We start from the raw sequence: 11,728 nt of genomic DNA, 5'->3' as shown, positions 1-11,728 counted from the left end.
CTAAAAGAGCAATATAAAATCCATTTAAGGTTTAAAATGATAACAGTTGAGATATGGCATAACTAATATAACTAATATTTTAAACAAATATGCCTCACTTAAGTCATATTGGCTTTCATCCTCTTTAAATGCCACTGCTCAAAGCATCCATAATGGATCCCATTCCTTACATCTTCTCCATTGTTCTGACCCCCTTGGCTACTGGCTCCTGTATATTAATGCCAGAGCACTAGCCTACTGCTCCTCCCTTTCAGTTTATAAACATTCTAGTATTTTTCCAGACAGAGAGAGAGAGAAAGAGAGAGAGAGAGAGAGAGAGAGAGAGAGACCTCCTTAGACTGTAAACCCTGCTCCCTACTTCTCTCTTCTTTCTTCTTCCTTCCCTCCTTCCTTTTTGCAGAATTACTTTTCTTTTTAATTATGTGCATGGATGTGTCTGGATGTGAGAACAGAGCATGAAGTACACCCTGAATAAAGCAAGGGGGAGTGGTAGACTCCAGGCAAAATGGTAGTCATCAGCTCCAGTTGCACATTGCCACAGGGAAAATGAATCCAAAGTCATGATTTTTTCCATATAGCATGAACCAACATTTTGAATGGCATATAAAATATAACCAAAGATCAATTTGGATCATGGAATACCTTCTTTTTTTCAGGTTTTGTTTTGTTGTTTTGGGATATTAATTTGTTTGTTTGGATGGTTGGCTGTTTGGGGCTTTATTTTGTTTTGTTTTGGACGGAGTCTCACTGCGTAGCTCAGGCTGGCCGCAAACTCTTAAGTTTTTCTTCTTCAGCCTTCTGATGCCGAGATCCCAGGCATGCATCACCATTTTTACATCGACACATTTTTAACAACTTTTTAAAGTGAAACACTTTTTAATACTACACGTGCAGATCCATATAAAATCAAGAGATTCTGATTCTACACTTGACTGTCATTCACCAGCTGTGTGAAAGATGTCTACCTTCTCTCAATAAAAATTCACTCATCTGTAGCCTTGGAAGATTCTTGTGTAAAAAAAAAAAAAAAGGCAATGTACACAAAAACTCTTTAAAATTATAAAACAATACTTGTCGTGGTGGTTTTAATTTTCACAAGTTTTTTAGAAGATTATTTTAGTTGTGTGTGTGCCTGAACATATCTATGTACACTCCACATGTGCAAGTGTCCATGGAGGTGAAACAGGGCCATCAGATCTTCTGGAACTAGTTACAAGTGGTTATGAGCCACCCAATGTGAGAGCTGGGAACCAAACCTGGGTCCTCTATAAGAACAAGTCTCTTAACTGCTGAGCCATCTGTCCAGCCCCAGTTTTTAATAACTTATATTTTTAAATTTTTTAATTTATTTTTATTTTATGTGTATGAGTGTATTGTCTGAATGTATGTGAGTGCATCCAATGCCGCAGAGGTCAGAAGAGGGCTTTGGATGCCCCTGGAACTGGAGTTAAGGACGAATCGTAGCCGCCATGTAGGTGCTGGGAATCGAACCCAGGTCCTCTGTAAGAGTAGTCAGTGCTCTCAACCACTGAGCCATCTCTCCAACCCTGTATTTTTAAATTTTTGTATTACATTTTGATTCACTTCAATTTTTTCAAAATATATTTTATTGAATTTTTGTGCATTTCATAGAATATATATTAATCACATTTAGACCTCCATCCCCTATCTGCACGCCCCACAGTCCTCCTATCAATTTCATGCATTCTGTCATATATGTTAAGGTCTATTGAGTCAAGTTTGTGTTCTCAGATGTCCCTAGGTGTGAGTTCAACCACTGGTCAACCTATCTATCATCATTCCCTTAAAGAACACCAATTCTCCCTCAGCCAGTTGTGATGAGCTGCCAATAGTTTCTCTGCTAAGGTTAGGGTTTCTTTTTTTTTTTTTTTTTTGTCACACATCTGCCTTTATTGTAAGCAGCAAGTGGGACACTTGTATCAATGGTAAAAAAATTAATTTACAAAAGCAGGGGCTGGGTGAAACTGCCTGTGGGTACCCTTGGAGACCCATACTTAGATGCCAATCCAGACCAGAAGGAAGAGGACTCCGAAGCCCATGAAGAGGGGGGCCATGAAGGAGATGAGGAGCTCCTTGTAGATGTCATGTGTGTACTTGGTGGAGGTGACCTCGTAAACGAAGAACCAGGCGGTGAAGAACATGCCGATGGCCAGAAGTACCACGGTCAGGCAGAGGAAGACAGCCGGGTTGACTGGGCTGGTGTGTCTACTCATAGCCTCGAGCTCCTTTTGCCTCGCACAAGATAAGCTGCGGGTCTGCCACCAGCAGAACACGTCGGCAGGAGCAGACATCTTGCGCCAGGTTGGGGTTTCTTAACCTTTTCCCCACTTGTATGCTGAGTTTTCGTCTGGTTTGAGTTGTAGATAGGATTAAGATTGGTGATCCTCTTGCCAACCCATGACAATGACATCATCAATCCTCTGCATAGCTATTCAAAGTAAGGTTTTAATAAGCTCTCTCTAGTAACTGAGAAATTTTTAGGATACAAAATGATAATCAAACCTACAGAGCTTTGTTTCATGTCAGAAGCTGCTCTTGGGCTGGGATGCTAGTGCAAGGCTGTGGACTGACCCCAGGATCGGTGTAAAGTCAGGTGTATTAGTGTCCAGATGTGATCCCAGTGCTTTTACACAGAGAAGGGATGTGGAACCAGGAGAATCAGCAGAACTTGCAGGCCAGCTGGTCTGGTGCACACAGCAATGAACAACAAAGAGACCCTGTCCCAAACAAGGTAGAAGACAAGGACCAAAACCTGAGGCTGTCCTCCGAACTCTACACATACACACACACACACACACACACACCATGGCCCACACGTGTGCCTGCATTCACACATACAAATATGCATACACACACATAAGACACATGCACTTGCCTCAAATACATAAACAAAAAAGATTTCTTTTAAAACTGCTCTTGTTTTTTTTTTCTTTCTTTGAAAGCACTTTAAATTACATAAAAATAACTCCTTCAAATTCTACTAAAGCCTAAACACCCTTCACAGAAGGCATTTGAATAGACTAGGATTACAGAAATCAGATTAAATTACATTAGGCTTCTTAGACTGTGCTTTGTATGAATGGATGACACCTACTGGTATAAACTGAAAGTTTGCTTTCTCTCCGTAAGAAGAGAAATAACTATTCTTTCAGGACCACCAAAAAGAAAAAGAAAACCACACCCAGCAGAACCCAATACTGTCAAAGCATAGTCAGAGATTCAAGCCAAGGGTTTTATGGAATCAAAAGAAACCTCTTAAGGCACAGTAAGTGGAAAAAGTAAGTACTATACATGACAAAAATTGATCTTCACGTTTGGATTCTTATATAAAATATGTAAAGTTGGGACTGAAGAAATGTACCAGTGGGTAAAAGCACTTGTTATATAAACATGAGACCCTGAGTTTCCAACACCCTCATAAGAAAAAAAGCCAGGCAAGGCTTGTAAGACAATCCAGTGGATAAAGGCACTTGCTGACAAGGCTGGTGCCCGAAGTTCCATCATCCGAACCCATATAGTAAAAGGAGAGAGTTCACTTCCACAAGTTGTCCTCTAGCTGTCACAACACACCATGGCACATAAATAAATAAATAAATAAATAAATAAATAAATAAATAAATAAATAAATAAATAAATTTTAAAAAGTAAGTAAATAAATGTAATTTTCTAAAAGTTTGGCATAGCTACACGCACACCTCCAACCCCAGCATTGCGGAGGGCAGACAGGAGGATCTCTGGAGCCTGCTGGCTACTAACCAAGCTCCAGTTTCCATGAGGGACCCCGTCTCAAGGGAATAAGGTAGGAACTGATAATGAGATGCCTGGTATCCTTCTCTGGCGTCTGAGTGTGCATCTGCACACGTATAAACAAGCATATACATACCCAGATGTTCACACACTCATACATGCATACACAAATAAAATATAACATGTAAAGAAAATGTACAGAAATCATAAGCAGGAAGATTAAAAGAACAGGTACCAGAATCTTAATTTGGTAATTACACTGTTAGCCTTACAAATGATTATTTTTCCTTTGTGTTTTTCTATACTTTTGAAATTTTTATGTGTCATGTATCATTATAATAATAGAAACAAATATTGAGTTTGTAATTTTTTTTGGTTTTTTATTATTTTTATTTTATGTGTATGAGTGTATTGCCTGCATGTGTGTAAGCAGTGCACCCCCCCACCCCACCCCCACCCTCTGTGTCATTCACTGCCTGAGGAGGTCAGAAGATGGCATTGGATCCTCTGGAGCTGGAGTTATGGATGGTTGTTTGTCGCCATGTGGGTGCTGGGAATTGTACCTGGGTCCTCTGCAAGAGCAGTCAGTCCTCTTAATTGTTGAACCATCTCTCTGGCCCCAAGTCTGTAACTTTTTCTTCCTTAAACTTTCACAAATTTTCACTTGTAGAACAACTGAAATACAGAGCACAAAGCTGACAGAATAGCTTAACAATGTGCTCTACGGGGCAGCTGGAAAATGCTCTCCTTTGGTTGGTTTTTGTTGCCCATGAACCTGAAACTCACTGACCATTTTCCCCAAATTCTCCCTGCCCAGACTTCTTATTCCTTAAATTCCACTGGGATTTGACTCCATGTGGTACTGAGTGCCCAGACCTCTACATTACTACTTGGGAATCTCTGGAGCATTAACAGCCTGCCATTTCATAACTTTCACAGGCAAATTTATTTTTATTATTATTTTTAATATATACTTTCATTGAATTTTTATGTATTTCATACAATACATCTTAATCATATTTAGACCCCCCTCCCCTATCTGCAACCTCTATAATCCTCCCACCAGATTTCATGCATTCTGTCATATATGTTAAGGCATATGGAGTCAAGTTTGTGCCCCCAGATATCCCTCAGTGTGAATTCATCCACTGGAGCCTGGTCTGCCTGTCTACCATCACTCCCTTGAAGAACCATCTCTCCCTCACCAAGCAGTGATCAGCTGCCAATAGTTCCTCAGCTAAGGTTGAGACTTCTTGATCATTTCCCGTTTTATGCTGGGTTTTTGCCTGTTTTGAGTTTGCACGGCTCTTGTGCATGCTGACCCCATTGCTGTAAGTTCGTATGAACAAGTTCCCAGAAGCCTAGGAAACTGTTCCCTTGTGATCATCCACCACCCCTGTCTCTTACAGTCTTTCTGCCCTCTCTTCCACAATGATTCCTGAGCCCTGGGTGGCAGAGATTTAATAAAGGAGTCCCATCCAGGGACACATACTCTGAAGTATATTATTCTCTACATTTTGGCCAGTGTGGCTTTCTGTGTTAATCACTCTCTATTGTATGAGGAAGCTTTGCTAGTGAGAGTTGAGAGATGCATTAGTATTCTTTCTTTGTTCTGATCCACTATGTTCCATCAACCTTAGGTGTAGAGATCCCATCGTAGATGCGTCAGTTAGTGCTAGGCATCTCACAGACACTTATATATATTCTCTACGCTTGACCAGTTGTGGAACTCTGTAATAGTCTCTGTTTGTTGCAAAAGAAGTTGGTAAGTGGTGACAGGTATATGTGTCTATAAAAATAAGAACATATTTAGCATATTTGTCAAGGGATGTGACAGATGTAGGTTTTCACTTTTTTTACAGTGTCACACATGAGTCCTCTCCCATTGAATGGACTTTAAGACCAATTAGACAGCTTTTGATTACCCTCAAGATAAAAGTGCCACTACTGCACAAATAGAGATAGTTTGTTGTGCCTGTCATTGTTGTACTTCAACTGGGGAGTGGAGAGGGAGGGTTAGACAGAGAGAGGGGTGATAAAAATAATAAATAATAAAAATAATGCTTAGGTGGTGTGAAAACCAGAGGGAAATGCATTAGTTCAAAAGCCTACTGAAAAATACATATACAATATCTACATACGAGTGCATGTGGATAGCTGGAGGCTGTATAACAAGGAACACAGTGCCAGGCAGGAGAAGCCTCCCCTTGAGTTGTTGGTCAAGATAGTCCAAGAGATTCTCAAAATAGCACAGGCTATTTCCACCACCCTTGATTCCTCCCCAGTACTTGAAGGTAAGACCCTATTGCTGATGACAGGAGATACTTTGGACACAGGACTTGGATCTGTAACTGACCTGGAAGCGCCTCCCTGAAGACCAGCTCTCATAGTTTCAGAGGACACTATGCAAGCTGCAAAGGGAGAAAACCCATCAATGATCCCACCCCAGCTTAAAGTCTAATAAAAGCAACTCCAATTTTTTTTTTTTTTTTTTGGTCTTTTTGAGACAGGGTCTTCCTGTAGCCCCAGCTGTCCTGGAACTCACTATGTAGACCAGGCTGACCTTGAACTCACAGAGATCTGCCTGCCTCTGCCTCCCAAGTGCTGGGATTAAAGGCATGCACCATCACGCCCAGCAGCAACTCTATTTTTAAAAGACAAATGAAAGGGCTAGAGAGATGACTCAATGGTTTAGAGCACTGGTTGCTCTTGTAGGGGACCCAGGATCAGTTCCCAACACCCACATGATGGCTAACAACTGCCCTAAACTGCAGTTCCAGGGGATCCGACTCCCTCTTCTGGCCTCCACGGGCATTGCATGCATGGGTGCACTTATACATGCCGACAAAACATTCACAAGTATAAAATAAAATAATATTTTTAAAAATTAAAAAGACAAAACTTTAGCAGATGCAGTTCTAAGAGCTGTGAAAACACCAGGTGTAGGACTGGGGAGATGGTCCAGCGGTCGAAACACATGCCACAAAAACAAAAGAACAGGAGTTTAGATCCTCAGAACCCATGTAAATGCCAGGATGGTGTGGCAGATTGCCTGTAATTCCCATCTCATAAGGGAGAGAGAGGCCCCCACCACACCCACACCCCCAAAATTGGCTAGTAAAACTAACCATATCATGAAGCCATAAGGAAGCCCATAAGGTGGAAGAGTGATCTAGAAGGTTCTCAACATTAACCTCGGGCCTCCACACGCTCATATATATATATATATATATATACACACACACACATGCAAACACACACCACGTTTACTTGTAAAGAAGACAAAAAGAAAAGAAAATATACAGATGTAAAACCAATCTATACTTTAAAAATATCAATGTTCACTTTAATTTCTGTTGTTTCATGTCCTAAGTAGACTTTGGTCATCTCAAGAAATTCACATGTAACAAGAGTTTTCCCCATCCTTGAGTACCAGTCCACTTGAAAAATGAAGCAAGGGTCTCTCAAAGGCAGTGAAAGTTTCCATAGAAATCGTAAGGAAGGATAGTTGAGGTAAGTAAGAGTATATCTGTTTGGGGCTCATGTGACGTCAAGGAAAATCAGAGCTAGCTGAAAAGCTTAGTGGAGAAGGTGAAGTGAGACAGACCACAATGACTTGGTGAACGGGGCAAGCAAAAGATAAAGGAAGGTTAAAAAGACTCATACTTTTATGATATGATACAATATACACAAAGTCTATACATGTTGTATGCTAAAAACCTGAACATTTGTACGGAAAAGGTACATATTAGAATCTCTGCCTTGTTAGCATGGGATCTTGTCTCACATAAGGCAAATGTTCTGCCCAAGTTAGCTAAGCCAGAGTCATAAGTGGAATTCAGATGCACTTGCTACTAAGTTAATAGTCTTTCATGTGCCTGGAAAGAAAAGCAGAAACAAAGGTCCTAGGCTTGTAGGAGTTAACCCTGGAAGCTTGCTTTAGCTTAGTCTCTAAGAGTCTACATTGTCCTCTGTCTATAGAATGCAAGTATAAATAACCTTGGTCACAACTAACCATTAGTCATTCCTCTTTTATAGATGCACTGAAGTATCCATACCTCTTTGGTGTTAGAGTTTCATAAGTCATTTTGATATAAAAGTATAAACACAGTTTTTATAGATACAGTTATAAAGCCACAAATATTAATGTCACACTTTATTATCCAACTCCCCAACTTAAATCTTAGAATTAGTTCATGACAGGAATACTGGGTTTATTATCAAATCACTGCGAATCCAAGATGGACTCCCCAGCTCAGGGTGTAAGTGGTTTTCTTAAATGGCATGTCGAATCAAAATCTCCCAAGGAATGTGAGGAAGTGAGAGCATGAACTGTGCAAAAACTGTCAGAGTGATATTAAAGTTCATTCTGGAGTGTGATTTTTAATAAAGAAGAGTGGAGATGATTACTAGGCCTGTCACACATCAAATATTATTATAAGTTTATGATAAGTAGATCACTTTACACTGTCAAAAATATAGACAGTTCAATGTAAAAGAACCAGGCATCTGTGTATATTAGAATTTGATGTTTGATAAAGCCAGTGTAGGTAGACTCCGCTTGCAGATGCCATAAGCCATTCTCTTTAGTTTAGCCAGAAAGTTTTTGTTACAAGATATTTGTTACCAAACTCAATCTTTAGAGGGTCTGGAGAACCAGATCCTGGCCTTAGCTTTCAGAAATAGCTCCCTGTTCTTAGACTTACATGGGTTTCTCATGGCCATAAAGGCTGCATGGATTCCCAGAGGATGCTACCTCTGCCGTGGTTAATGCTCACAAAGCAGATGCCCTTCTGGTTAATGCAGTTTCAAAAACAAGTATTGTGTTGGCATGTCTGGTTGGTGGGAAATATTAAGCAAGAATGAAATGAAACCTCAATTGGGAAGATGGCTCACTGAGTAAAGGCAAGTCCTCTTCAAGCATAAGGACATGAATTCAAATCCCTACATAAAAAGCCAGGCATGGCTGCCCTAGCCTGTAATAATAGCATAGTGTAGCAGAAACATTTGGACCCCAAGAGCATGCTGCGCAGGCAGCTTAACAAGAAGGGCGAGCTTCCAGTTCAATGAGAAACTCTATCTCACAGCAATAAGATGGAGAGGGACAGTAGATACTCAGCATCTTACTCTAGCATCTGCATGTGTGCATGTAGCAGAGAGAGAGAGAGAGAAGAGAGAGAGAGAGAGAGAATGAAATGAAATGGCATCAATTATAGTAATACAAAAAGAGTAAGCTGGGTGTGGGAGCACATACCTTTAATCCCAGTACTCTGGAGGCAGAAGCAGGTAGATCTCTGTGACACTGAGGCCAGCCTGGTCTGCATAGTGAGTGAGTTCCAGGCCAGCTGGAGCTACAGGGAGAACCTCTCTCAAAAAGACAAAGAAAAAAGTCAGAAATATATATGTATCAAAACAGTAAATTAAAAACAGAAAAATTAAAGAATGAACTAAAGGTGCTATTTTTATTTCAAAAATTATTAATTTGACTCTCTATACACAAGAATGAAGAGAATGTGTATTTCCAATATTACAAGGGAAAGAGCCTCGATACTAATGAGCTTTGGTTTAGTCTTAAAGAAAATATAACACCAAATACCACAGAATTTTTAAATATATGATAGAAACAGCCAATTTTCTGGAACACACAAATCTGGCAGAGAAATAAAGAACTAAAGAGACTAACAAACTTTAAAGAAAGTAGAAATGGACCTAATGGACTAACCTATACAAAGAGTTGAGACCAGACTAGTCTGCAAGTGAATTCTTTAATGACTTTCCAAAAATGGGAATTTTCCAGGCTATTTAAACTAATCTGGAGCACTACCAGCAAAAATTGAAAGTGTTGCAGTTTATCTTGTAGGGCTGACATAATGTTAATAACAAAACCTAACTCAGAAAAGATCCATGAATATATATGTAAACATTCTAAATTAAGTGCTAAAAAAATCTAATTTGGTGACTTATTAAGGAAAACCCACTAAACAGAATTAATACCCCCAGTGTAAGGATTGCTTAATAATAAGGAATCTATGTACCATTAACTTAAGGAGAAAAAAATAATCATCACAGAATATGCTAAAAATGACTTCAATAAATTCAGCATCCTTGCATGAGTTTTAAAAAGCAAATCACCTGGCATGGTGGTACATGCCTTTAATCCCAGCACTTGGGAGGCAGAGGCAGGTATGGATCACTGTGAGACAGAAGTCATCCTGGAATGGTCTCCGTAGTGAGTTCCAGGCCAGCTGGAGCTATATAATGAGATCCTGTCTTTAAAAAAAAGCAAAATCTATCAAGACATGAGAACTACACAGATGCTTCTTAACCACATGGAAAGTTGTCACCTTACATCACTGGACATTACCAGGCTGAATTATAAAACACTGAAGGCTTCACCTAAGGGTAGGAGGAAGACACCACCCTTCCTGTTTTCTAACATTCAAAGAGATAGTTAAAAGAAATAACTGCTATGCTTTTTAACAAAGGCAAGGAACCATTATCAGATGTTTATTCTGATGTGACTTATTACCAAGCAAATTAATCAAAAATAATTATGATTAATAAGAAGCTTTAGTAAGGCAGCCAAAAGCAAAATAAATAACAGAAACACCAACAGCTTTAGGGGAAACCTGTACTTAGAAAACTAACCTGAGGAAAATGAATATAAACATATACCATCTGTACTGAGGAACCTACGAAACTTACCAAGTGGTGTAAAAAGGGGCTTGAACTGATGGCTAGGCCTACAAAGTCTCTGAACAGAAAGACATGCTCCAATAACATTAATTTTCTTCAAATTAATTTATAAATGTAATGTTTTTCCAAATTAAAAAATGACTGGTTTTTTTTTCATGTTTGGGAATCTGAGCAGTGAACTGAAAATAATTTAGGAGAACAGAGTTGAGAGGGACAGAAACAATCAATGCCTAGAAGAAGAGATGAAGAGAAACAAGCTTCAGATCAAGTGTAAGATGGGGGCTGGGGAGACGGCTCCGTTGGTAAAGATCCTACTGCTGAAGCATAAGGGCCTGAGTTTGGATCGTCAGCACCCACATAAAATCTCAGCACAGCAGGGTACATGCACATGTAACCCCATTACTGGGTGGGCTTTGGGAGCAGAGACAGGTGTATCCCTAGAGCTCATTGGCCAACCAGTCCAGCCAAATGGATGAGCTCCAGCTACGATGAGGGATTGAGTCTCAAAAAAATAGAGAACAACTGAAGAAGATAGTTGTTGTCAACCTCTGACCTTCGAATGAACACACACACCATGTGCACACACTGACATGAACATGTACATTCACCATACACACATGTACACGTATAAGCACACAGATGACAGACAGACAGAAACACACACACACACACACACACACACACACACACACACGATAGTAAATAAAAGCAAGGGCTGGCAATATGCTTCGAAGAATAAAGGCACTTGCTGCGAAGCCCCATGATCTAGGTGATCCCTAAGACTCACACAGCAGGAGAGGACTCCTGAAAGTTGTCCTTTGACCCCCATTCATGCACTGTGGCACTGCGCACCCCTATACACACACATAAATAAATGTATGTAATAGAATCAAATGTCCAGTTTGAGCAAGGAAATAAGTAGCAAGCATTTTATCCTATAACTGGTAGGAGTGGGTGTTAAGATAACTTTCTGAAGGGCAGTTGGATAATGAGTGTGTGAAATCTTGCAAGGCATTACCCAGTCTCCTAAGCATGCCAGCACAGGAAGCCTGAGTTGTCACTTTACCAGACATCTCCAAGCAGATCAAGATCCCTATTGAAACTCCAATTGGGACTCCAATCCATACACACATATGCATCTACATTATAAATTATTTCAATAAACTTTAAAACCCAGATATTGGGGGCTGGAGAGATTGCTCAGTGGTTAAGAACACTGGCTGTTCTTGCAGAGGACCTGGGTTTGAATCCCAGCACCCACGTG

At 40.0% G+C, this 11,728-nt stretch overlaps 1 pseudogene; it reads right to left on the bottom strand.

Moving 5' to 3' along the window:
* Positions 1-2,015: 2,015 nt before the first annotated feature.
* LOC103744426 lies at positions 2,016-2,255 on the bottom strand (annotated as a pseudogene).
* Between the last annotated feature and the right edge of the window lie 9,473 nt (positions 2,256-11,728).

This window comes from Nannospalax galili, unplaced genomic scaffold (genome assembly GCF_000622305.1).
Source record: "Nannospalax galili isolate Female #2095 unplaced genomic scaffold, S.galili_v1.0 scaffold281, whole genome shotgun sequence".
NCBI lineage: Eukaryota > Metazoa > Chordata > Mammalia > Rodentia > Spalacidae > Nannospalax > Nannospalax galili.
The sequence above is the reverse complement of the archived record's forward strand: the minus strand, read 5'-3'. Positions and strand labels throughout refer to the sequence as shown.